Below are 27,055 nucleotides of genomic sequence, written 5' to 3'. Positions count from 1 at the left end.
ATTAGAGTGCTAGTGGATTAAGCATATCTTGTGTCATTTAGACTTCAAGGTTTGCCAGTGGGTGAGATGTATCATATTGTTTTTGTCATGCTGTGCTTTATCATTGTTGTGTGTTTATTGTTTTACATTATTGAAGCTGAGAGTTAGTTGAGTAGCTCAGCAGAGACCACAATGCACAATGCCTGTGTTCTCTGTTGATCTCATACTATGACTTGCTGGTACAGTATGTATGTACAGTAAACTGCAGGTATGTGCATTATGATCCTAAGCATTTTATGATCATAAGCAGTGTGCTATATAAAGTTATCCCATGGAGAAGTGGTTTCCTAATAGACCTTGACTCCACCTGTTGCACCTGTTACCTTCTAGAGACTATGAAGTAGAGCAATACCTCACTCAGACCCACCTCCAGACAAGCTGTAGCTTTGGAATGAGGACCGGTTTAATTCCATCTCTATACTGTGGTGTTACGCTTCTCACTTTCTCACCTGGCTTATTTTTCTCTCGTTCTCCGACCAGCTCCCCACCTGGCTCAGGACCCAAACGCCACAAAGGAATACACTGAGGGGGTGACAGGCCCCCATAAAACAGGCGCAGCCCAGATAATGGAAACCAACACGAAAAAGGACAAGGAAAGGAGAGTGGGGACCCCCACGAAACTGGACGTCATCCCGAAGTCACCTGCTACACCAACGTCGCCCATGCCTGTCTCAAGTCCTAGCCCCAAACCTAATAAAGGTAAGTCTCCCTATACTGTGGTGTTACCGGTAATAAAGGAAATGGTGTGAAAATGGCTTACCATTAGTATGTGTTTCTATCTACCATAGAACATTTGAAGTAGCTTATGACCATTTTCAGTGGTAGGAACACAGCAATCGATGTCCATGGTTGTGTAATAAAGGCTATCTTTAGCAGTGCCCTGTGATTATTGATCTATTACCTCAGTGCCCAGGTGATATCATCCGACCCCTCGGGAAAACAAAATGGTTCAGTCCAGAATTATACTGACCACAGGCTTTCAGTGCTGGGGGTAAATCCAATAGACCTGGTGCAGGGGGTTAGTTACAGCGCTTACAGCTCACATGACAAAATCCATTAAGCTAGAATTGTGTTGTGGGTTTATAGAATTGAGCCAAAAATGTTATTTTTGTTGTAATTTATGATGTAATGTTGAGTGGATGGCTAATGCTATTCGCTAACCGTCTAATCGCTAAAGGGCTAAAGCTAGCCTGCTTGCTAATCACCTCCGGTCTCTAATGAAAGTTGGAGGAATGAACCTGACTGGGCATCACATTTCACTGAGTGATGCCAGGGGGGCATTTAGACTAGCTTGACCCGCTGCACCACCACCACCTTTGTTTCCACAATGCCACTACTTGTCCTGCCCCGAGCGCTGGCTAATGTAGCACATGCAAACACGTGTTTGGGGGGTTTTGTGAACATAAACTTACTTTCTCTCTGTCCTTTAATCTATTGACTGTGGTCATGGTCTATTTAACCGTAGCGTGATGTGGCAGAGCTGAACCAAAATAGTTCTACTGACTGATTTCCCGAAATGATCACAGTAACGCCAAATTAGAATTCTGATTTTGGTGTGCCAGATCAGATCAAGGAGATCATTTTAGTGACGTCGGAATTGAACTGCAGGACCCTCAGTAGATAACAGATCTTGGATCAGCTTTTGTAATGTAAAAGATATTGGTAACACTTTACTTAAAGCCTACAGTTATAATGCTTTATAACCTGTTATAAGCATGTATGAGCCTTTGTAGTGGCTTATGATAAGGCGTATAATGTTATGTCTCTGGAAGGTCTGTTAGAAGCGTTTGAGCACCAATAAGTCAACAAACTTCTAAAACGACTTCTGTCACTTCCTCTCCTTCAGGGTGCCTTTCTGCTCAGTCATGCAAGCTTACCTCTGTGTTTTATCTTACCCTGCGGGTAGGAGGAAGAGGAAAAGGATGAGAAACACTCTGCAGCTCTTAATTAGCTAAATTAAATGGCAAGGCATGCCTTTGAGAGCATTACCTCCATAATGGTCGCTTTAATTAAACTTTGGCACATCTCGGCCTCGTGTCTGACAGCTCATGGCACTTGGCCAGCGGCGGTCCCTTGCCTCCTGGGAGGTTGTTAGGGTCCCTGTGTTTTCAAGAGATCTTTAAAGGACCAGTGATTTTACTCTTCACTATGACTGCTTCAGTTCAGCCACACACGTACACACGCATGTCGCACACACACACACACACACACACACACACAGCTCCCCCAAAGCCCTCTCCATGGCACTTGTTATTTGTTGCTATGGAGACTTGGTTTTTACTGTAAAACTTTATTGTGGATTTCCCATGGACATAAATACAGTGCCTTAAAAATTGATTAAATTGAGATTTTTTGTCAATGGCCTACACACAATACCCCATAATGTCAAAGTGGAATTATGTTTTTAGACATTTTTACAAATTCATTTAAAATGAAAAGCTGACGTCTTGAGTCAATAAGTATTCAACCCCTTTGTTATGGCAAGCCTAAATAAGTTCAGTAGTAAACATTTGCTCAACAAGTCACATAATAAGTTGTATGGACTCCCCCTGTATGAAATAATAGTGTTTAACATTATTTCTGAATGACAACATCATCTCTGTACCCCACACATACAATTATCTGTAAGGGCCCTCATTCGAGCAGGGAATTTCAAACACAGATTCAACCACAAAGACAAGGGAGGTTTTCCAATGCCTCGCAAAGAAGGGCACCTATTGGTAGATGGGTAATAATAATAAAAAGCAGACATTGAATATTAATTTAAGCAAGTTATTAATTACGATTTGGATGGTGTATCAATACACCCAGTCACTACAAAGATAAAGGCGTCCTTCCTAACTCAGTTGCTGGAGAGGAAGGAAACCTCTCAGGGATTTCACCATGAGGCCAATGTTGACTTTAAAACAGTTAGAGTTTATGTGATAGGAGAAAACTGAGGATGGATCAACAACATTGTAATTACTCCACAATACTAACTAACCTAATTGACAAGAGTGAAAAGAAGGAAGCCTGTACACAGGACAATAACCAAAAACACAAGGCCAAATCTACACTGGATTTACTTACGATGAAGACAGTGAAGTGGCCGAGTTAGTTTTGACTTAAATCTGCTTGAAATACTTATGTAAATTAGATATTTCTGTATTTCCTTTTCAATAAATTTGCACATATTTCTAAAAACATATTTTCACTTTGTCATTGTGGGCTATTGTGTGTAGATGGGTGAGATTGTTAAAAATATTTAATCAATTTTGAATTCAGGCTGTAACACAACAAAATATGGAATAATTCAAGGGATATGAATACTTTCTGAAGGCACTATATAGCCAGAAAAGCAGTCCCATCTTCATCCATTGAGAGAAGTGGTCCATTTAAAGGATACCCATTGGATATGCCCAGACAAAAGTTCCCTATGCATTAAACTCGGAACCCAGAACCAAATCATGTGTGCGCTAGCTAGCTACTTTGTCTTTACAGTCTGCCATGAGAGCTATGCATCAAACTGCTCCTCTATTCCTTTCAAAACAAGTAAATTACACACACACACACGCACACACTAGAGCTTTTTACAGCAGTATACATAATCAGACCTAGTGTCAAAGTGGGTCAGAGGATGTTATAGGGAGGCTGCTGCTGTTCTGCCCTATCTGGTGGATTGTTTCAGCACTGTGATGATTGTGTTAGAATGTGTTAGAATCAACTGAAGTATGAATTGTGACATGGATGTAGAACATGTGGTCTGTGTATGGAAGGAAAGGATGGAAGATGATGCTCGAAGCCTTCACACATACAGTAGAATTCAACTTGGCCAGTTAAATGCTGATCAATTGTCATGAAAAGGTAGTAAATGGTGCTTGGCATTTGAGAATTACATCATAATTACAGTATGGTGTATTCATTCAGGGCGTTTTGCTTAGGTCATAATTATGCAATTAATCATATACAACATGATCATCTAATTATATTTATTATTATTATTATCGTTCAAAAGCAATTGGGGTTAAATTGGTAATTGGTTATGGGTCAGGGGCAATGTTCCACAAAGAATCTATACTAAACAAAGGGGTGTAGAATTCCTGTAACAGTAGGACTATGCTTTCCAGGCATGAGTTAAGGTGCTCAGAGGAATGCAGACACCAGAGATGTTACAGTAGGAAAAGATAAATCAACACTTGAATGCTGAAAAACCATTATTGACTTGGCACAAGGGAAAATTAAACCCTGTTTATAGCCATATCCTGTCTAGGAGTAGGTCCATTACTTCACTGAATGCAATTACATGTTCACTCATGAATACTCACCAGGAAACTGTAGCCAAGGTGTGCCATGGTGTGACTAACCACCAGTCCTAATCAGAGTGTTTTCCACGTTGCTCATTCACTTCTATTAGATACTAGAGTGGAGTCTCTATGTGGCTCTGATATAGTTGCCAGATTTGACTGCCAGCTTCCAGCGTTTTATCCCTCTGCAGTTGTGGGGCTGGATTGGGGCTTCTCTCTGTGTACAATGACCTCTCACATTCACTTCCTCTCTCTCACTCTTTCTCTTGTTCTCTTGTTCTCACCCTAGACGCAGTGAAGTCAGAGGACAGACAGAAGCTGGCCAAGGAGCGGAGAGAGGAGAAGGCCAAATATCTGGGTAAGCTGAGATGGGGGTTGAGAGGAGGAAACTATGTACACAGGGAGAGGATGCCCCCTAGTGTTGGGGGGTAAGGGGTGGTGGCAGATTTTGTTTTAGGTTGTGTCGGCATTGGCTTTGTTTTCAGGCCTACAGATGGTGTGCACATGTATCACAGAAACATTTGGAAAACGTTGATGAACGTCAAACCAACCTAGGCTGCGGCTCAAACTGAGTACTTCAATGAGAACGAAAACCAAGCCAATGATAATTTAGTATTTGGCTTTCAAGACACATAATAGTTTTCAATGTGCATGCTCCAAATAAATGTTCATGTGCTTTTTATTAAAACAATAGCCTAGCTAACCCCTTTTTGTTTGAACTCACAAATGCTTTAAAGGTCCCCAGCTCTGAACTTATATGTTTAACCCAACGTCAATTGATACAGACTAGTTTTCAATTGATGGTAGCATATGTCAATGCCCTGCTTCAAGTTGCCTTAACAAGTCTCTGGCTCTATTTATTTTGTCAGTCAAGATGGCTGCCTGTCACCCGCTTGAGTGTTTTTGTTTGTTTGTTACACAAGCCACGCTGTCCTTGGCTCTAGTGACATCCTGGCGACGTGCACTGCTTTGCATGATTGACAGTTGCTCTTGTCTTCCCTTTCACCCATCCCCCCTCCAGACAAGCTCGGCCAGATACAAGGTAAGCCACACCCTATGTGTCCATGGTGGTAGTGGTGGTGGTGGTGGTGATTCTTGTTGCCGTGACCTGCTGTTTTGACCTGTTGCCTTGATTGATTTTAACAATTGTGTCTGTTTGTCGCTCAATCACCCTCTCTACAAAAAATATTTTGAATGAACTTTCTACATTACCATGGAAATGATTGCATTACAGTACCAGGCAGCCATTGTGAGTGTACCAATGAGTTTATCAGTCAAGTTGCCAGGGTTAGAGGTTCCAAGCCTGTGAGGTTCCAAGCCTGTGTTGTAGCAAATGAAGACTAATTTGCTACAACACCTTGCTTGTTTCAACAAAGAGCAACAAAGTTTCATCACGTTGTAGTGTCCATGTTACCGCATAAACGGACTCAACTGCGTGAATGCCCGGCCGTCCGGTCTTCAGTCAGCTGTTTGTTCCACAAATTTGTATATATTTATATACTGTATCAACAGCTGGAGCGTACTGTGTCTTCTTCAAATGTAGGCTATAATGTTCCATTGTTTTCCTTTTTCCCCTCAAACGAGATCGTATTTTCTCCCTGTATGTTTTAGTATTTTGATAGGCCTCTGCTGAGTAATGCATGAAATGTCCACTTTGGCCCAAGAAGACATGTTTGGCCCTGTGACCATATGAGTTGTCCATTCTTGGCTCTCTTTAGAGTGTAATGCATACTTAATGTGGACAGGGAGGGAACAGGTCTCAGTTAATGATTATTTAATGGCTCGAGCTGCTGCCTAGCAGACCTAGATGTTGAGTGTCAATGCAGGGAAACATTAGGGGTGATGAAGGGAAAGAGGACCGTATTTAAGTCACATCCACAGGGAAATGTAGTGCGGTTGATCTCTTCAATATGCACACATACACACACACACACACACACACACACACTTTTTTATTGGCTTAACTGGCACTACGCCATCCTATTCAAACAATGACAGATGTCAAAACTGAAATCATATCACTAGGGACATTAGTCAATTATCTAAGATCAGTTATTAACTGAAAGTATGCATTTATTGCACTAAATAATTGTCTATTTGACACCAGCGTTATAACAGTTCCCTATAGCATTATCTTTTTCCTACTCCTCAATGCTATACATGTTCTAGATTAACATGGCCACTGTGCTGCTCACTGTCAATGTGCCAAGATCTCATGTGGGCCTTGTCATTGTCACACTCACACTGTCACATATTTGATGTGTGAGGGCAATGTGCAGTCTGTCATACTCTCACTGTGACAAGTCGGAGTGCCTTTTGAGGCAGTGAAGGCGAGAGCTGTATGATTCTCCATCCAAAGCCAGCTCTTAAATGTTGCCTCTGTGGACACTGGAAGCCTTACTTCTCCTTCCTCCTCCCTCCTCCCACACTCCCTCCTTCTCACTCCCCATACTTCAGATTTCCACAAGGCTGAAACCCAAGACGGTCTGCACGCAATTACCTCTACTGCTAGCCCTCAAAGCTTTGCATCGACAGAAGTTAATAATATGCCCTTGCCTTACTAGACTCAAAGTACTGTTATTAAAAGTAATTAAGTTGAACCGAAATGCACACTCATTGTAGCAGATAAGACGTAGGAACTCATTTTGTTAGTACTGGGGACCTCTGGCCTGCTGTGGCATGGCGTAATGGTGCTTTTTGTTTCCTGATGCTTTTTGAGCCTACTTCTCTCAGATAAAAGCACAGCTGTGCACCTTGCGATAAATCTAAGTGTTTGCCTCCAATGTTGCCCCAGCGTTCCCATAACTTAATCTGATAACCGCCAAATAACCAGTTGCTTTTGTTGCGTCAAGTACCCCCCCACCCCCCTCAAAGAAGCTGATCGTTCATGGGGGTTTATCCAATAAAGCCAAAATATATAGTGGCTTATGTGCAAAGAGAGAGAGGCATGTTGTGTCCCAAATGGTACCCTGTTGCCTATTTAGTGCCCTATTTCCCCATAGGGCTCTGGTCAAAAAGTAGTGCACTATGTAGGGAATAAGGTGCTATTTGAGATGCAGCCGCAGTCATAGAGGTGGTGGCATAATGAATGGCTCAGGGGATGGGGACGCTTACCATATCAAAGCGTGCAGTTTATTGAAACTGGCGTAGGGAGATTGATGCAATTAACGTGGTAAAGTGTCAGTCCAGGGGTATCAGCTGAACCTAGCATAATGCTGCCTCTGTGTCGCTCTGTGCAAAGTCAAGTAATTCAATTTATATCTGAGGGAAAGTGGAAATTCCCTGTTGAAAAGAAACACTGCTTCACACACGCGCACTTCAGAGGGATTTTAGATTTGAAAGCACAGTCAACATCAGAGTGAAGAGGCATTTGTGTTTCATTTAAAAAATACTTTAAATACTGTTTACTGCAGATTAAAACACAAGGGACTCCATTTTTTGTCCATAGCAAAACAACGTTAAAATGTTGGTCAACATCTAACAATGCAACAGGGCTCTGCATATCAGCTGCAAGGGTACGGTATTCAAAGAGAGAATAGAAGATAGTCAAAAAAGAGGAAGAGAGAGAGGGCTCCCCCACATGGCTTTCACTTGTCCAGTCATTTCTAATTAGTGATTACCTCAAGGAAGGGAGAAAGGAATGATGCAATTTTGAAACATTTGAACAGGGCCTCAGAGAGAGAGAGAGAGAGAGAGTTCTCTCTTGAAACCAATTTCTCTCTAACCCTCCTGATGTGGTTCTCCTGTAGCGGCGAAGAAGTCCCAGTGGTTGGACAAAGAGGAAAAGGCCCGGCAGCTGAGGGAGAGCCAGCTGGACGAGCGGCGCAGGAAGCTGGAGGAGCAGCGGATCAAGACAGAGAAACGTCGCGCCGCCCTGGAGGAGAGGCAGAAACAGAAACTAGAGAAGAACAAGGTGGGTTGTGAGGGAGAAGGGTGAAGTATCCCCTAGACGCTGATCTTAGGTCAGTTTTTGCATTTTCCTCACTAATGGCAAAGGTTAGTATTGGGGGATGGGCAGCTGATCCTAGATCTGTACCTAGGGGAAACTTCACCCCAGAACGGGTGGTAATACTCCTCACAGCAAGCCAATATTAGAGCCCTGATGATTGTGGGTTCAATCCCCACGTCCGCCTAACCTGTCTCCTCCATCTATTTCCACACCGTTTCAATGAGGGTCAGAAAAATACTAAAGGAGGGTGGAATTCCACTCGCCTTAACAAAAAAAGAGAATAAGGTGGGTGGGTAACTAGAAGAGAATGGGTTAGAGAATTATTAACTAGTACTAACCTAGTATTTCTCCATGTTTGGTATGCAGGAGCGGTATGAGGCTGCCCTCCAGCGGTCCACTAAGAAGACCTGGGCTGAGATCCGTCAGCAGAGATTGTCCTGGGCCGGAGGCTTCAGCCAGAAATCCAGCCAGAGAGAAAGTGAGTACCTACCGCTGAAAGAGGAACCCAGAACCAGAACCCACAGACCCAGACACTGCCAAAGCCTCTCCTTCCTACAAAGACAACTGCCTCACCTATATACATTTTACACTATCGTGCTGAGCCGAACAACTGTTTTGGCTTGGATCAGTTCTTTTCACATGGTCCTTCCCAGCACAGTTCCAGCAACTATGGTGGATGCGTTATCAGGCCAGTGCAGTACAGCTCGTTTTGGCTCGCTTCAGTAGTGTGAGAAGGGTACTACTGTGCAGACATTCACATTCTGTAGCTCAGCTGGTAGAGCACGGCGCTTGTAACGCCAAGGTAGTGGGTTCGATCCCCGGGTCCACCCATACACAAAAATGTATGCACGCATGACTGTAAGTCGCTTTGGATAAAAGCGTCTGCTAAATGGCATATTATTATTATTATTATTATTATTATTATATTCTACCGTGCCATATTTTCACAGTCTTACGGTTGTTTTGCACTTAAGTAAACCATAAATTAGGCCACTCACTTTACAGTATATAGTCACCTTCAACCCTATTAAGCAGAGGTGGTTCTCCATGATTCAGTCTGGCATCAATCAGCCTACACTGCTTAACAGCTCCTCTCAACCTCAACACGGATACATAGTTATCTCTAATTAAATCACTCTGAGCTATCACACACGTGTGCGCAGGCATACACACACACGACAGGTGGGTTGACGTCCATATCTGCTCTTGCTGGAATGTGCCACACTACAGTAGTCTAATTTCCCTGCAGAGGGAGGGAACATTGGCTTCATTCCGCGAGGAAATAGCTGGGTGATGACAAGGCTGAGGTGAATATGTGATGTCCAGGCATGGTTGAGGTGTATATGTGGGGGGTGGGGCTGTGATGGTGTCAGATATGTAGCGATGCCCTGCGAGACACAAACAATTCTGACCAATGTTTTCCGGTCTGCGTTTGTGCGACATACTCAAAAGTAATCCCCTTATTCTCTTTCCCCCTGTTTTTGTAGGGTCTCTGGTGCTTCTACAGTGTACAATTTATTAAAGGATTTTATATTTTTTCATGTTTTATTGAAAGGAATGAAGGGGACACAGAGTGAATATAAGTAGTGTGAAGAAGAGTCCTGGGTTCGACCGGGATTCGAACCCACGCAAGCAGGGTTACATACTGTATGTCCCGAAGGCGGTGGCCTTATCCGCACGACCAAACTCAGGCACATAGTGTAGGCTACTGCTTGACTGGTTGTTTAATTCAGGGTCATTAGCCCGTGGATACGGAGAAAGTATTGATTCTTCAATGTGATTCCATATGCAGGTGCTTAATAGCCTGCAGTAACGGGGTCGATCATCAACACACATCAGAATAGTGGTTAATTAATGTTTAGCTAGCATTGATTAATGTTGCCAAATGCCCCTTCAAATCAAATGGTCGGTAACAGCAATGTACTTGGTAAGAGGTGTATGAAGCAGTGATGTCTCTCTCTCTCTCTCTGCTGTTCTCCACCTTTGCAAGTCTAAATATCGGGGGGTCTCATATACAGTATAATATCTTACGTCATGGAATCACTTATAGCCTGGTCCCAGATCTGTTTGTGCTGTCTTGCCAACGTCTACTTTGGCAAGACAGCACAAACAGATCTGGGACCAGGCTCCGTCCCTTATGAGCCGTAAGTAATGCCGAATGTTGACCGCCAAATCAACCTGCCCCCCCAGCCTCCTCTTTCAGACCCATTGCACTCAACTGTCAAAGACTGAAAGGTAGAAAGAAAAGGAGAAGGAAAAGAAAGACTGAACGGTAACAAGCGTAAACAAACAGGATACAGTGGACTACTGAGAATCCATCAGTAACAACAACAGACCCATATCTGAGGAGGGACATTGAGGACAGAGACAGAGACATCCAATTCCCCCATTAACATTCGACTATACTGTCGTATGTCTGGTGGCATTTAATAAAGGGCACAATGTTCACTTGATAAGTCTCTATTAGAGGGTCTGGAGGGGAATGGTGTTTAATCAGTGGGTTGTCGCAGTAGTTCACTCCTAGGTGTCAGTTGTGTTACATGTGTGTCAGTTGTGTTACATTTGTGTCAGTTGTGTTGACTGACATTGGTATTAGTTTGTGTAGTGCAACATGTTGTGGTAACAAAAAACACTGTTACTACTTTGTGTACGGCAGGCTCAGGTTGGGACAAAGACGGGACGTATACTCTTTTACATTTACATTCTAATCATGTCATTGCAGGTTAGACGTGTTCACAGTCCGTTGATAGTCAGTAGTTTTCAGTGCAGGAGGTTTTCAAGGTTGTTTTGGTGGCACTCTTTCACAAACAGTCAAGTGTGTCTATTTTGAATATCAAGATCTAACTGAATGATGCATGACCAACTAGACTCAACACAATATTTATTTGAATATTTTTTTCCATGCATAGAAAAAGCCCCTAGTTGCATTATTTCCAGATTGTATTCGATTGTTGGTGGAGGCTCCTCGAAGTATACTTTGACATGACACTTTGACAGTTTGAATTTCTATTCTGTTTCCCGTCATCTCCATGTCAAAAGGAATGTCAAATAACACTGTCAGATGAAACGTTCAATACAGAGATTTTATTATTTTGTTTCTTTATGGAATCAGAAATAGTTTCCCTCTGGAAATATACCATTTTAGTATTTGGATGTTTGCTGTATGTATGTGTGTCTGGGGGGGGATTGATATCACCGTGACACATCCTGGAGGTCTCCCTCCCTCCCCTGTGAAACAGTGTGACCCACCATCTCTGTGGACTACTCTCTTGGCTTCGCAGGCAGATGCTCGGTGTCGGCGGTCAACCTGCCCAAACACGTGGAGTCGGTTATAAACCAGAGACTGTCCAAGTCCTCCGCCACCCTCTGGAACTCCCCCAACAGAAGTAAGACACGCCAGGCCCCCTTTTCCGGGAACGCCCCCTTTTCATATCCGTTCACATTTTAGTGTTTTTTTCCTCCACCGTTTTTTTTTTTCTCCCCGCTGTCTCCAATCCAATCGCCTGCCTGTGTTCAATGGTTGATTACCAAATCATCTTCACCTTCCAAATTCAAATCCACCTTTAGTTTTTTTTTTCTATGGGTAATGGGTTATGGTTTTTCCTCCCTCCCTCTACATTTTGTTCAGTCCCTGCATTTATATACTTCATACTTTGGTGTGAATATATGGGTTCATTTACGCTGTCTTCATATTTTATGTCTCACGTTTTTGGTGTTCTTGGGTTATTCATTTGGTGGTGATGGTGTGTCAGTAGATGTTTTTTCACTCACTGGGAAGTCTTGGTCAATGTCTTGAATGGTGATTCTGATGATGATGATATCTTAAATGGTGATGGTGATGTCTTGAATGGTGATGATGTCTTGAATGGTGATGGTGATGATATCTTGAATGGTGATGATATCTTGAATGGTGATGGTGATGATATCTTTGAATGGTGATGATGATGATGAATGGGTTTTCAGGCCTATGCTAACCCAAAATAACTACACTGTACAATGCTGAATCTAGCTGCCGGCAATCTAAGAATATTGAGCAGACACTCATATTCAGAGTTACTCACACAAGTAAGAGGTGTTTAAGTGCACCTAGAACACCTCTGCAGGTACAGAGTTCTTTCAGAAGTACGTGTCTAAGTAGGTCACAATGTACCGGTGTGAACACATAGGAACTTTAGTGTTTGAAATAGAAAAGTCAGCCACTAAGGGATGAGTCAGCGTTTTGAAAATGCCACAGGAACACCTGTGATGCTTGAAAATAGATGAAGGTGACTCTGCTGAAAGCATAACCCTCTCCCTCTTTTCCTCTCCTTCTCTCCCTCTCTCCTCTCTACATATCCTATATTTCTCTCTCGTCTCTTCTTCCTCTCTCTCGTCTCTTCCTGTCTATCTCTACTCCTCTTCTTTCTCCTCTATCCCCTGTTCTTTTGTCTCACTTATTGTCTATCAAAAGCTTTTCTCTCTCTCTTTTTTATTTCTCGCTCTTTCCCTCTCTTTCTCTCTTTCTCTCTTTCTCTCTCTCTCTCTCTCTCTCTCTCTCTCTCTCTCTCTCTCTCTCTCTCTCTCTCTCTCTCTCTCTCTCTCTCTCTCTCTCTCTCTCTCTCTCTCTCTCTCTCTCTCTCTCTCTCTCTCTCTCTCTCTCTCTCTCTCTCTCTCTCTCTGCTGGATAACCTTATTATCGTTCAGGGCAGGTTTAATAGGGAAGTGGGACGTGATTTGGTGTACCAAAAACTACCCCGGGCAAACCTCTGCAGTGGTCTTCTTTCATCTCTCTCCTCCCTCGTTTTCAATGTCAATGTTCTGAACAGCTGCCTCCATAGCCAGAGGGGTTTTTCTAAATACAGGATGTTGCTAACTCTGGCAGTGCCTACTTTATGGTGCTCCAATCGTAAAGTAAAGAGACATACGGGTTCTGTTCTTCCTCCCTCTCATGTTATTATGTGTCTGGAAGTTTGCCCAGTCTAATAAGGAATCCACCATTTCCCCATAGAGTATAAGAATGGGGCATAGGCCTGGGTTGGTTTGAGGCTTTATTTGGTGTGCATGTTTACTAGAGACATAAGGGTTTATGCGGGTGAAATATTGTGTTATTTGATATGCCATTATAATATATAACGTGGGAAAGCTAACTGAGCATAGCTTAGCTCGTTGTCGCTATTTCATATAAAACGAGAAGCAAACAGCCTTTCTGTGACGCTGTGTTTGGATCATTACATTTTAGTCATTTACTAAAATGGGGTTGCAGTAGTGGGGTTGCAATAGTTATCAAACAGTTAGTGGGTATAAGGTGCATATTAATACTGATGTCCTCTGACGTAGTCATACAGAAGTGGAGATATTCACGGTGGCCCTAAGGGGCAAACCAGCTTTGAAAATGAAGCTGGTTTGCCCCTTGGGCCACCATAGGATTTTGAATATATGTGATAATATTATTAATGTTTGTCCCCTCCCGCAGCCCGTAGCCTCCAGCTGAGCCCCTGGGAGAGCAGCATTGTGGACCGACTGATGACGCCCACCCTGTCCCTTCCTGGCCCGTAGCCGCAGCGCCGCCAGCGTGCTCAGCAACGGTAAAGACCCTAAGTAGACATCACACTCACACTGGGATAGATGAGACCTGCTATTAGTGGGGTCGTTTGTCATTTAGAACAGCATTTCCCCATCCTCTCCTCTTGGCCCCCAGCAGTTCCATGTATTAGATAATTTGTTCCAGTCAGAGCTAGCACATCTGAGTCAACTAATCATCAAGCCCTTGAATGAGCTTATGAACTACACTGCTCAAAAAAATTAAGGGAACACTAAAATAACACATCCTAGATCTGAATGAATGAAATAATCTTATTAAATACTTTTTTCTTTACATAGTTGAATGTGCTGACAACAGAATCACACAAAAATGATCAATGGAAATCAAATTTATCAACCCATGGAGGTCTGGATTTGGAGTCACCCTCAAAATTAAAGTGGAAAACCACACTACAGGCTGATCCAACTTTGATGTAATGTCCTTAAAAACGTCAAAATGAGGCTCAGTAGTGTGTGTGGCCTCCACGTGCCTGTATGACCTCCCTACAACGCCTGGGCATGCTCCTGATGAGGTGGCGGATGGTCTCCTGAGGGATCTCCTCCCAGACCTGGACTAAAGCTTCCGCCAACTCCTGGACAGTCTGTGGTGCAACGTGGCGTTGGTGGATGGAGCGAGACATGATGTCCCAGTTGTGCTCAATTGGATTCAGGTCTGGAGAACGGGCGGGCCAGTCCATAGCATCAATGCCTTCCTCTTGCAAGAACTGCTGACACACTCCAGCCATGAGGTCTAGCATTGTCTTGCATTAGGAGGAACCCAGGGCCAACCGCACCAGCATATGGTCTCACAAGAGGTCTGAGGATCTCATCTCGGTACCTAATGGCAGTCAGGCTACCTCTGGCGAGCACATGGAGGGCTGTGCGGCTCCCCAAAGAAATGCCACCCCACACCATGACTGACCCACTGCCAAACCGGTCATGCTGGAGGATGTTGCAGGACGTTCTCCACGGCGTCTCCAGACTCTGTCACATGTGCTCAGTGTGAACCTGCTTTCATCTGTGAAGAGCACAGGGCACCAGTGGCGAATTTGCCAATCTTGGTGTTCTCTGGAAAATGCCAAACGTCCTGCACGGTGTTGAGCTGTAAGCACAACCCCCCACCTGTGGACGTCGGGCCCTCGTACCACCCTCATGGAGTCTGTTTCTGACCGTTTGAGCAGACACATGCACATTTGTGGCCTGCTGGAGGTCATTTTGCAGGGCTCTGGCAGTGCTCCTCCTGCTACTCCTTGCACAAAGGTGGAGGTAGCAGTCCTGCTGCTGGGTTGTTGCCCTCCTACGGCCTCCTCCACGTCTCCTGATGTACTGGCCTGTCTCCTGGTAGCGCTCCATGCTCTGGACACTACGCTGACAGACACAGCAAACCTTCTTGCCACAGCTCGCATTGATGTGCCATCCTGGATGAGCTGCACTACCTGAGCCACTTGTGTGGGTTGTAGACTCCGTCTCATGCTACCACTAGAGTGAAAGCACCGCCAGCATTCAAAAGTGACCAAAACATCAGCCAGGAAGCATAGGAACTGAGAAGTGGTCTGTGGTCACTACCTGCAAAACCAGTCCTTTATTGGGGGGTGTCTTGCTAATTGCCTATAATTTCCACCTGTTGTCTATTCCATTTGCACAACAGCATGTGACATTTATTGTCAATCAGTGTTGCTTCCTAAGTGGACAGTTTGATTTCACAGAAGTGTGATTGACTTGGAGTTACGTTGTGTTGTTTAAGTGTTCCCTTTAATTTTTTTGAGCAGTGTACAATCATTCTGTCTACAACACAATTCTGAAACGTTTCAGGGGCACCGAGGAGAGATTTGAGAAATACTCATGGAGTGTAAGGAAGTGATGTGTTGTAATGAATACCTTTGTTGCTTGTGCTCTGCTTGTGTTTTTAGGGTGTCGTATTTATTTATCTCGATCTCTCGCCTGCTCTCTATGTGCCTCTCCTTCCCGTCCCTCCAGAGTCGCCCCCTATGCCCCGTTCAGCCTCGGCCAGCCCGCTGACGCTGTGTGCCCACCGGCCTCACCACCGCAGCTCCGACTGCTGGAGGGTGACGTCCAGCACGCCCGACATCACCCAGCGCCGACGCGACTCCACGCCGGTACGTCAACCAATCCCTTTTTTTTTTTCTTCTTGTATTTTTCAATGACATTGACAGGATAGAGAGGTGAGTGGATAGAGAGGGAGATACAAATGGAAGAGGGTCATAGACAGTGAAGGGCACAGACAGGACTCGACCCCTGTCGCCTGGAGGCCTGCGTGGTCCGAAATCTGGAGCGCTGCTGCTCAACCAGACGACTACCATCCCTTACAGTTGAAATTCAATACAATACTGTTTGGCACTTTGAATAAGCTAGAATGTACCGTATCATTTTTTGTTTTTATCATTTCATCCTGATGGTTTGTGTCTCTGCAGATAGAGAAGAGAAAGAAAGAGAAGAAGGACAAGGAACGGGAGAACGAGAAGGAGAAGAGCGCTCTGAGCAGAGAGAAGGTGCTGAGGAAGAGACAGTCCTTACCCAGTATGAAGCACAGACCGGACCCCAGGTAACCTGCTCTCACACGGATCTACTGTATCTGCACATTGAACACCCTTTACACACTAGTGAGCCGAACCAAGCCCAGCTGTACTGTATTGGCCTGGTTACACATCCACCATAGTTGTTGAAAATTTGCTGGAAAGGACAATGTGCAAAGTAAATATACAAGCCAGCACAGTATAGATTGGGTCGACATTATAGTGTGAATAGAGTAAAAGACATGATGCTGAAACTTAGAGCTTAGAGTGTTTCCTAAGGTTCAGGATACAGTAAGAGACAAAGATACCATGGTTGTGAGTGCAGATGGTAAAACCAGCGTGTCTTTGTATTTATGTGAGCGGAGGCTAAGACTTAAAAGCATGAGGCCCCTGAGCCTAAGGATATTTATCCAGTGCGTTTAGCATAGCCGGCCGCGGGACATGGAAATGGCTGGGGTCACTGACAGATGGAGGGAAGAGAGAGAGAAAAAAATGAGTGGGGAAAAAAAACGAGTGCTCTGACTTAACAAAAAGGTCTAGGGAGAGAGAGAGAGAGAGCTGAGAATGCCGGAGGCCTTAAGGAAGAAGAGAAGTACACACACACCACTCTGGTATAATGGAACTTTCTCCTCCGAGCTGCGACTATTACACTGTCTACTGCTGAGAAACCATCCCATAATGCTCTGTCACAGACCACACAATGTTACACGTGTTATGTTGTGTCGGACCCTGCTGACATGGTGAGGTAATGTTTATTGACTGCTGTCTGAGACTTGAGGTTAGGGAGGCACATACGTAACTGAAACAGTTCAATAGTATTACTTCAATGGAGGAATTAGTGGTGAGACTTTCTCCTTGCTTTATTGTGTATAGAGATGGACTATTTTTTTCATCCCTAGGACTGGATATGACTAAATGTTCGACTAAACTTTACTTAACTTTTATTTACTTATTATTATTTACAAATTTCTAATAATTTCTAATGATTTGTAAGATAAATGTATTCATGTTATTCATAATAACTCTCACTCTCCCCCCCCCCTCCCTCTCTCCAGTCCTAGTCCCTTATCCAGACAGCGGGCTGCCTCACCTGCCACTACTCCTAGAGCAAGACCTTCCTCCTCCTCTCCCAGCCCTGCTGCCTCCCCCAAACCTCCCTCTTCAGCCCGGGCTAGCCCCTCCACGCCCAAGGCCCGGCCCAGGGGGCTAGGACCCCGGCCCGGGTGGACCACGGGCGCACCTCCTCCCCGTGCCCTGGAGAGGGCCAGGGAGACCCGCGGCCGTAGGTCAGCCACACCCGAGGAGCCCAAAGGCAAGAGTGAGTATGCAGTAGCTAGTTAGTACCCCCAGGTGGAGGGTTATGTGTTAGTACAGTGTACTCCTCTTACAGGGATCACAACAGTGCAGGACAATTTTAAAGGGGTTGATCAGTGTAACCGCATTCACTTTAATTGGGGTGTATTGTTTACGTTGTTGGAATGAGTTCAATTGTAACACTAGACGTGTAACTTTTGCCGAGTGTGAGACACTCCTTTTACTTTCAATGAAACATGGGCGTAAGCAGTGCAGTTCGCGACAGGCTTGCGCTGCTCAGTGTAAAATTACGATCTGGTTCTATTTTCAAGATTTCTAAGTAGCTCATGCCCGGAACACTTGATAAAGTGGTTCACGCTCTGCTCGCGTTGGCCATAAGTTAAGCTTCCAGTGTAGCAGGTCAACAACCCACTGCTTTTGCAATGCCCCAGTGTAGTTCCTGTATTATATCACATTTTAAGCCAGTTACAGTGAGGGAAAAAAGTATTTGATCCCCTGCTGATTTTGTCGTTTGCCCACTGACAAAGACATGATCAGTCTATAATTTTAATGGTAGGTTTATTTGAACAGTGAGAGACAGAATAACAACAAAAAAATCCTGAAAACGCATGTCAAAAATGTTATAAATTGATTTGCATTTTAATGAGGGAAATAAGTATTTGACCCTCTGCAAAACATGACTTAGTACTTGGTGGCAAAACCCTTGTTGGCAATCACAGACGTCAGACGTTTCTTGTAGTTGGCCACCAAGTTTTCACACATCTCAGGAGGGATTTTGTTCCACTCCTCTTTGCAGATCTTCTCCAAGTCATTAAGGTTTCAAGGCTGACGTTTGGCAACTCGAACCTTCAGCTCCCTCCACAGATTTTATATGGGATTAAGATCTGGAGACTGGCTAGGCCACTCCAGGACCTTAATGTGCTTCTTCTTGAGCCACTCCTTTGTTGCCTTGGCCGTGTGTTTTGGGTCATTGTCATGCTGGAATACCCATCCACGACCCATTTTCAATGCCCTGGCTGAGGGAAGGAGGTTCTCACCCAAGATTTGACGGTACATGGCCCCGTCCATCGTCCCTTTGATGCGGTGAAGTTGTCCTGTCCCCTTAGCAGAAAAACACCCCTAAAGCATAATGTTTCCACCTCCATGTTTGATGGTGGGGATGGTGTTCTTGGGGTCATAGGCAGCATTCCTCCTCCTCCAAACACGGCGAGTTGAGTTGATGCCAAAGAGCTCCATTTTGGTCTCATCTGACCACAACACTTTCACCCAGTTCTCCTCTGAATCATTCAGATGTTCATTGGCAAACTTCAGACGGCCCTGTATATGTGCTTTCTTGAGCAGGGGGACCTTGCGGGCGCTGCAGGATTTCAGTCCTTCACGGCGTAGTGTGTTACCAATTGTTTTCTTGGTGACTATGGTCCCAGCTGCCTTGAGATCATTGACAAGATCCTCCCGTGTAGTTCTGGGCTGATTCCTCACCGTTCTCAGGATCATTGCAACTCCACGAGGTGAGATCTTGCATGGAGCCCCAGGCCGAGGGAGATTGTCAGTTATTTTGTGTTCCTTCCATTTGCGAATAATCGCACCAACTGTTGTCACCTTCTCACCAAGCTGCTTGGCGATGGTCTTGTAGCCCATTCCAGCCCTGTGTAGGTCTACAATCTTGTCCCTGACATCCTTGGAGAGCTCTTTGGTCTTGGCCATAGTGGAGAGTTTGGAATCTGATTGATTGATTACTTCTGTGGACAGGTGTCTTTTATACAGGTAACAAACTGAGATTTGGAGCACTCCCTTTAAGAGTGTGCTCCAAATCTCAGCTCGTTACCTGTATAAAAGACACCTGGGAGCCAGAAATCTTTCTGATTGAGAGGGGGTCAAATACTTATTTCCCTCATTAAAATGCAAATCAATTTATAACATTTTTGACATGCGTTTTTCTGGATGTTTTTGTTGTTATTCTGTCTCTCACTGTTCAAATAAACCTACCATTAAAATTATAGACTGATCATTTCTTTGTCAGTGGGCAAACATACAAAATTAGCAGGGGATCAAATATTTTTTTCCTTCACTGTATATTTACATAATGAAATTAAGCTCTGTGAAAGCAAGGCCTGTCTTCAGTCTAGTTTCTCAAAGCTATAAGGAAACATCAACCATCACTGGTGGACTTCCTGCCCACAGACTGTTTCAAATTAAAGTTATGGTTTGAACAATATGGACTTACTCACTCACCCTAGAAACTTTAGAATAAGGTATATTTTATGCACTTGGCACAAAAGCCATGAGAACACTACATACCCATACAATTCTGTACCTTTAGATTTTCCCCTGACACAAGTTGGATTTTAATGGGTCTGTTTTCTGTAGGTCTATGCCCTGCCACGGCTGACTCATACTTTACCTATTTAGTTATTTGTGGTTTGGCTCAGTAGTTCCCATGGCTGAGAAGAATGAACTTGAAACTCAAACTGGACTTAAGTGAATGCGTGCGTACGTGCGTGCGTGTCAGTGCACCGTAACTCCGGCACAGCCAGAGGATGATTACCATCGTAGTTAATTAGGCACGCCGACAAAGCTAGCTTGCTAAGTGAGTTACACAGCTTCTCTTTCTTTCTCTCCTTCACACACAGTGAGGAACAGCAGAGGGGGTGCTAATTACTGAAAAATGCTTGATAAATGTTTTATCAATGTTTCAGCTTAAAGAAGAAGATAGTGTGAACAGTGATTTGTCTTTAGAAAATAGTTTAGTGGGACTATTTACTTATGGAGTTCACTCCAAGTATCTCTTCAGAGAGCCACAGTGTCTCACCACATGCAATAACTCTTCTTATTGTATTTTCCCATTCCTCTCCTCTTTTCCTGCTCAATTCTCTCTCCAGGCTCCCCCGTTCCTTCAATCGTGGTATCCTCCGCTCCGGCCACGCCCCCTTCGCTGAGAACACCAATCACAGCGGCCGCCGCCACTCCCTCTGAGGTCCCTCCTTCCGCCCAATCAACCCCCAGTGCCCCTGCATCATCCCCAGCCCCATCTGCCTCCCCGTCAGCCAAGCCTATGGCGGGCACCAACAACCCAGAGGAGGCCGCCCGGATCCTGGCCGAGAAGAGGAGGCAAGCCCGCGAGCAGAGGGAGAGGGAGGAGCAGGAGAAACGCGAGCAGGAGGAGAGAGAGAAGTGAGAATCATATTATCCTCATTTACAGTACATAAACCCACACTGGAGAGAGCCAGAGCAGCATCCAGTCGGGTTGCAAAATGCCTGAAATTTCCCCAATATTTCCAGGTTTTCCAGAAATCCTTGTTGGAGGATTCCAGAGTTTCTGGAATTTTGCAACCACCTTATATCCATTATCCTATCTACTGTAAAGACAATCGATCTCTTACCAGCTTCAAAGAGACAAAGTGGAAGTAACCATGGCAGCACATCACAATTTGAATAATTTCAAGTGTAAAGCGTCAACATATGGAGTACAGTACAGTTCTCCACCGTATCATATGCATGGCTGAATTAGACCACTCAGTACTGTCTATGATACAGTATGTGTGGTGCTCGTGTTACCCCCAGAGGTGTGGAGCTGTTGACATTTGTGTAACGGCTTAAGTTGCCCCCCTCCGCTCAGGTTTATGAGCTAAAAAGGATTTCCCGTGGACGAGCCCGTGTCAGCCTATTGTGCCATGTTGACCACAGTTACTATGTGACCACTGGGTATTTATATCATGACAGCTGTCAGGCTGGGCAATGGTCTCCTGTTGCTCTCTGTTCCTCTCCATTTCACCAGCAGGCAACAATTTCCTTTTAAAATAGTTTAATTTCCTGATTGTGTTTCACTTTTTATTTTCCTGACACAGCAATTGCCAATGTAGTACAAAGACAAAAGATGCACTCTTTAAGATAGAGTACACTGATGTATTCTAAATCTAGATGTTTACATTTGTAAATAAGCCTATGTTTTGATTGGTATACTGGTTGGATAGAGAGCCCCTGTCGATACATTATAGGTAGGATTGCTGAATGCTTGTCGTCCTATGCTCAGGGTCCTGCGAGAGGAGCGTAAGCTGCGGGAGGCGGAGGAGAGCAAGCTGCGGGAGGAGGAGGCGCGCCTCATGGCCGAGGAGCAGCGCCTGAGAGACGAGGCCCAGCGTGTGGATGAGGAGAAGGAGGCGCAGGAGAGAGCCAGGGCAGAGCAGGAGGAGAATGAGCGCCTACAGAAACAGGTAAACAAGCACCGCCAACTGCCAGCGGACAGAGGGCGCTAGTCTACGAACACAGGGCTGTGTGGGTTCGTCTGTCCGTCCGCTTTTCTTATTGTCCACCTGCTTTGTGACAGAGAGCCTTCTGTAACCTTATCTGTATTGAACACCCTCTCTGTCCCATATCACTACATTAGCCAAGTTTGTCATCTACCTGACCTCATTTGGTACGGCATATCTCATAACTAAACTTGTTTTGTATATTTGTTCAAATCACTTTCAACCTATGTGATTTGTCGTTAGCATTGGTCAATATTTTCCCAATGGCTGCAGACATTGACATTAATGGCACATTGAATGGCCCCTTTCACTTTTCGGAGCGCAGCACAAAAGGCCTGAGTCTTATTGACTCACCGTCGACTTCCTGTGTTTACCATGGTTCTACCGCCGTTGCTCGGGAGCAGTCGAGGTCAGTGATCCCGACTAGCAGGAACATATGTCAGTCAGTGAGCCGGAAAACACTGTGATTCACAGAAGTGTTTGTTTGCAGTGTCAACAGACTGTGTGATAGGAGATAGGAGCTGCCCCTGGGTTTGTGTGGATTTTGTCCCTGTCTAAGTGGTTGTTTTCTCTGGCTGGCAACCCTATGATACCCTTTAGTGCGCCGTCAGTGAAGTGTCATTCGTAGAGGCAGTAATTAATAATGATGTATTTAAAAAATACAGTAGCCTAGAAAGGTTATTGTGTTCAATGACAGGTTCAATACCATGACAAAATTCTCACAATGTTGAAAATGTTCACTTCTACTACTACAAAAAGATAGTATTTCCTGTAGTTTTATACAGTCACTATCTCCCTCAGATAACACATATATAACAACACTATTGGTGGTAGTAGCATGTTATTAGCCTTGTAAAATCCATACAATTAAATAGAACACTAGAATGGACATTGGCATCCCAGCAATGTGGCTAAAAGGGCGGCCGTCTTGGTCAGTAATATAATGTATCTCTATGGTAACCCTTACGGATTCCACATGAATTTCACATGATCCCATGTGAAGTGTTCCAAAAACGCGTTTTCATGTCAACATGTTTTCATGTCATCATCTTCTGTGAAGTTAATGTGATAACATGTGACAACATGAAACTACACATGTGAAAACATGTGACCACATGTGAATTGTTCCAAAAACACACGTGAAATTATTGTTATTTTTTTCTGTAAGGGAAGAGCATACCACATTGTAATCTGTATGCTTTCCAGAGAGAGGAGGCTGAGGCTAAGGCCAAGGAGGAGGCCGAGAAACAGCGTCTTGACAGAGAGAAACACTTCCAGAAGGAGGAGCAGGAGAGACTGGAGAGGAAGAAGGTAAGAAAAGATCCATTCATTCATTCTACTCTACGTTAATATACCCCACCAGTGTCCTCTCTACCCTGGTACCCATATCTGTGTGTTCTGTATAGCCAACTCCTATCTAATTCCAGCCATTTTCATGCCAAAGGAGTTGGCAAGACAGCACAAACAGACTGTTTGTACTCTATTGGAATTGTCATGCCAAACAGACTGGCACCCGGACTACTGTATTTCTTCTGTACTGCCTGTACATATTCCAAAGGTATAAAGTGGAATGTTTAGTATACATTACAGTAAGCACACACAGGGCCTTATTCAATCAAAACTGTTATTATTGTGGGATCAGTCAAAAATAACATTGTTCTTGTAGCAACATCATTCTTCTTGGTAGCATGCTTGATTTAGCTTATAATTAAGTTTTGTTTTGTTTAGCTTATAATTAAGTTTATTTTTGTTTCTCTCTTTAGACATGGATTTGTTGAATATAATATCAACTCTCACATTCTTGCCGCCATAAGAATGAGGTTTTTGGCTTAGCCTGGTTACTTATTTTGATTGAATAGGGCTTACAGTCTCTGTGTGTGAGCGGGAAGACTATATACTAGGTATAAGATCTCAGGCTATATATAAACAGTAATGGTGGAGAGTGAGTCCTAACTGGGCCAGTTCAGTGTGCAGTCCAGGGTTATGTGTTCTGCCCGCACCTTGTGTACCACCCACAGTGATACCATGCTGCAGCCTGCTAAGTCTGCTCTCTCTCTCACTCTTGCTCTTTCTTTCACACCCTCTCTTTTTCTTTCTGTCTGTCTCTTGGCCTCCACCTTCATCCCACTCTCTCCCATTCTCTCTTTATTTTCTCTCTATTTCTCTACCCCTCTCTCTTTCTGTCTGTTTTTCTCTCTCTCCCTCTCACCCTCGCTTTCTTTCCCTCTCTCCCCCCTCTCTCTCTCTCTCTCTCTCTCTCTCTCTCTTTTATCTCCCTCTTTTTTCCCTCTTATCTGAGGCTGCCAGCCCATGCAGCTCAGCTGGCCAAAGCAGCTCCACGTTGTGTGTTGAGCCAGGCTCTAGTGGTATTTCTGCACAAGAACAGCATGTCCTCTACCCAAACCCGTGCTTAGTCACACGCCTCTAAACACTGCTCCACAGCTGCTCTTACATACCTGACTGAGTGTATTCTGTGGATCACGCACACACACACAGAAACGCAAGGACGAACGCTCGTTCACACACACATGAATGCATGGAGTGCACATCCACATGAACACAAGGACGCACACCGACACGCACACACTTCAGTGGAGGCTGCTTAGGGGAGGACGGCTTATAATAAGTTATGGAACGGAACACATGGAATGGAATCAAACACATGGAAACCATGTGTTTAATGTATTTGAATCCATTCCACCAATTCTGCTTCAGCCATTACCACAAGCCCGTCCTCCACAATTAAGGTGCCACCAACCTCCTGTGACACTCCTGTGACACACACACACACACGGATCACCTAACAATAGCATGTATCACAACTCAACATCAAAGCTGCCCTGCATCTGTATGTTTTACAGATGCCAGATGCAGCATCATGGCTATCTTGGACCAGGTAGGAGTTGGGTGTTGTTTTAGCTGTTCGGTGCCAACAAGGAGTCCATTGAGATTAAGTTACTGCACAGTTACTGTATTACTCTGTGATTCAACCCATGGGGACTGAGCACATAATCTGCATCCGCCATCTTATTAACATTCTCAGTGTTTTCCCTCTCTCTGACCATTGTCGTCTTTGTGCTCTCTTCCTTAGCGTCTCGAGCAGATCATGAAGAGGACACGCAAGACAGACGGAGGGGAAAAGGTACGTTTGTTGCGAAGGCACAATGGCAATGCACTTCACTCAATTTAAAAATACATGTAACACGTGATAATCTATCTCTCTATAGAAAGACACCAAATCCCCACCTCCCTCCCAAGTCAATGGCAAAGAGGCCGAGAGCAGCAAAGGTAAGCAGAAAATGAAAAGCAGCGTAAACGGCGTCCATCTTTGTTCATTATATCGCTCTTGTGTTCAGGATATTGATGTTTGGACTCGGAGTCAAACAATTAATCTCAATTAATCCTGAAAGGAAAATGTATTAATTTAGATTAATTCATCAATGATATCCAGGGGGAACGGATTCTAACATCAGTGTGCTGTGTCCCAGGTCCTTTTCCAGCCTATGTTTCACTGCCACATTAATGGAGAAGTTCAGCTCTAGATACTGACTGGTTTAATAAACTAATTAAATCCCACTGGGCACAGACGTCATTTCAATGTCTATTCCACGTTGGTTCAACGTTGATTCAACTAGTGTGTGCCCAGTCTGATAATTTGGCTTCTTTGATTGGATGGCTGTATCAGTCTTAATGTTAACTTTGAAATCTGTTCACCCCCCAAAAAAAATGCAAATCCCCAATGACTTCAATGTATGATTTAGGCCAAATTCCAAGTTACATACCCATTACTCAATGTAGGATTTAGCTGACTGTGTGTTGCTTACGTTTAGGCCTGATATAGGAGTAAAAGAAGTAGCTCACTGATCTATTCCCTTCCACTTCCTATATAATATGAATCTTGTTGATTTAGAAGGCAGGGACTGTACTTCTACTTTTCCCCCCTCTGTTTAGCTTCAGTACTTTGTCAAGTTAATCTAAGCCATTTGTAGCTACTAAAATACACGTTTCGTAAGAGCTCTCAAACAATATAAACATACATAGAAACATACACAGTCAAAAACAGTCAATGTAAATATGCAGCAAAATTATCTAATTAGAATTAAATATGTAGTGCTGCTAATAAAGTGCTGTAGTTACGAATAAAATGGATAAGAGGATAAAAGGGGTCCATGAACAGTCCCTGTCCTCCCTCCTGATATTTAACATGTTTGTCTGTGTTCCATCGCCATCTGGGTTGTGTTCCCTTTTCATATGAAGAGTATTTAATAATATTCTGAAAATCACAGCCCAACGGCTTTTCAGCTTCTGGGAATATCTTATGGCAATGCATTGCATTGCTGGGTTGGCTTAGTGACTGTAAATGGACCAGTCACGATATTTAGCCCATCAATTAAATTCTGTTTTATTCAACCTTTATCGTGGCCGCAGGGACATTCACTGTGCAGCCAGATGTACATAAGACACAATAAATACAGTGTTCACATGACAAAGACACACAAATATTACTCCTACTAGAACAACTCCATCCCCATTTGGCCAGAGACACGCGCACACGTACACACACACACACACACACACACACACAAAACATTTGCAGATGAGTAGGAAATGGGGATAGGGGATTTGAGTACATGTGGCCAGGATTCCGCCGTGGTGGAAACCATTATTGGAGGCACTGATGTGGTTGGGAGTCCAGGCAAGTTGGGAGGCGTTGCTCCCCTCCAATCAGGCCTTTGGACATACTCAAACAAACACACACACGTGCGCGCACACACACACATGCTCAAATACGGACGCACTGACACACACACACACACACACACACACACACACACACACACACACACACACAGCCACAGCCACAGTAGGTCTGAGTATAGGGAGTGCTAAACAATGAAAGCCCCAGGATGTAATCATGAATCCAACACTGGTTGGATCCATCCTGCATATTGAGTTCTGTCTGTGCTTGCGTGTCGGTGGTGCGTGTCTGAGTGTGTGTGCGTGTTGGTGTCTGAGTGTGCGTGCGTGCGTGTCTGAGTGTGCGTGCGTGCGTGTCTGAGTGTGTGTGTCGTGTGTGTCTGAGTGTGCGTGCGGTGTGTGTGTCTGAGTGTGCGTGTCGTGCGTGTCTGA

General features: G+C 44.3%; 1 pseudogene; it reads left to right on the top strand.

Moving 5' to 3' along the window:
* Positions 1-520: 520 nt before the first annotated feature.
* Positions 521-27,055, top strand: part of LOC121586873 — a 30,537-nt pseudogene continuing 4,002 nt past the window's right edge.

Source organism: Coregonus clupeaformis, unplaced genomic scaffold (assembly GCF_020615455.1).
Source record: "Coregonus clupeaformis isolate EN_2021a unplaced genomic scaffold, ASM2061545v1 scaf0152, whole genome shotgun sequence".
Classification (NCBI taxonomy): domain Eukaryota; kingdom Metazoa; phylum Chordata; class Actinopteri; order Salmoniformes; family Salmonidae; genus Coregonus; species Coregonus clupeaformis.
The sequence above is the reverse complement of the archived record's forward strand: the minus strand, read 5'-3'. Positions and strand labels throughout refer to the sequence as shown.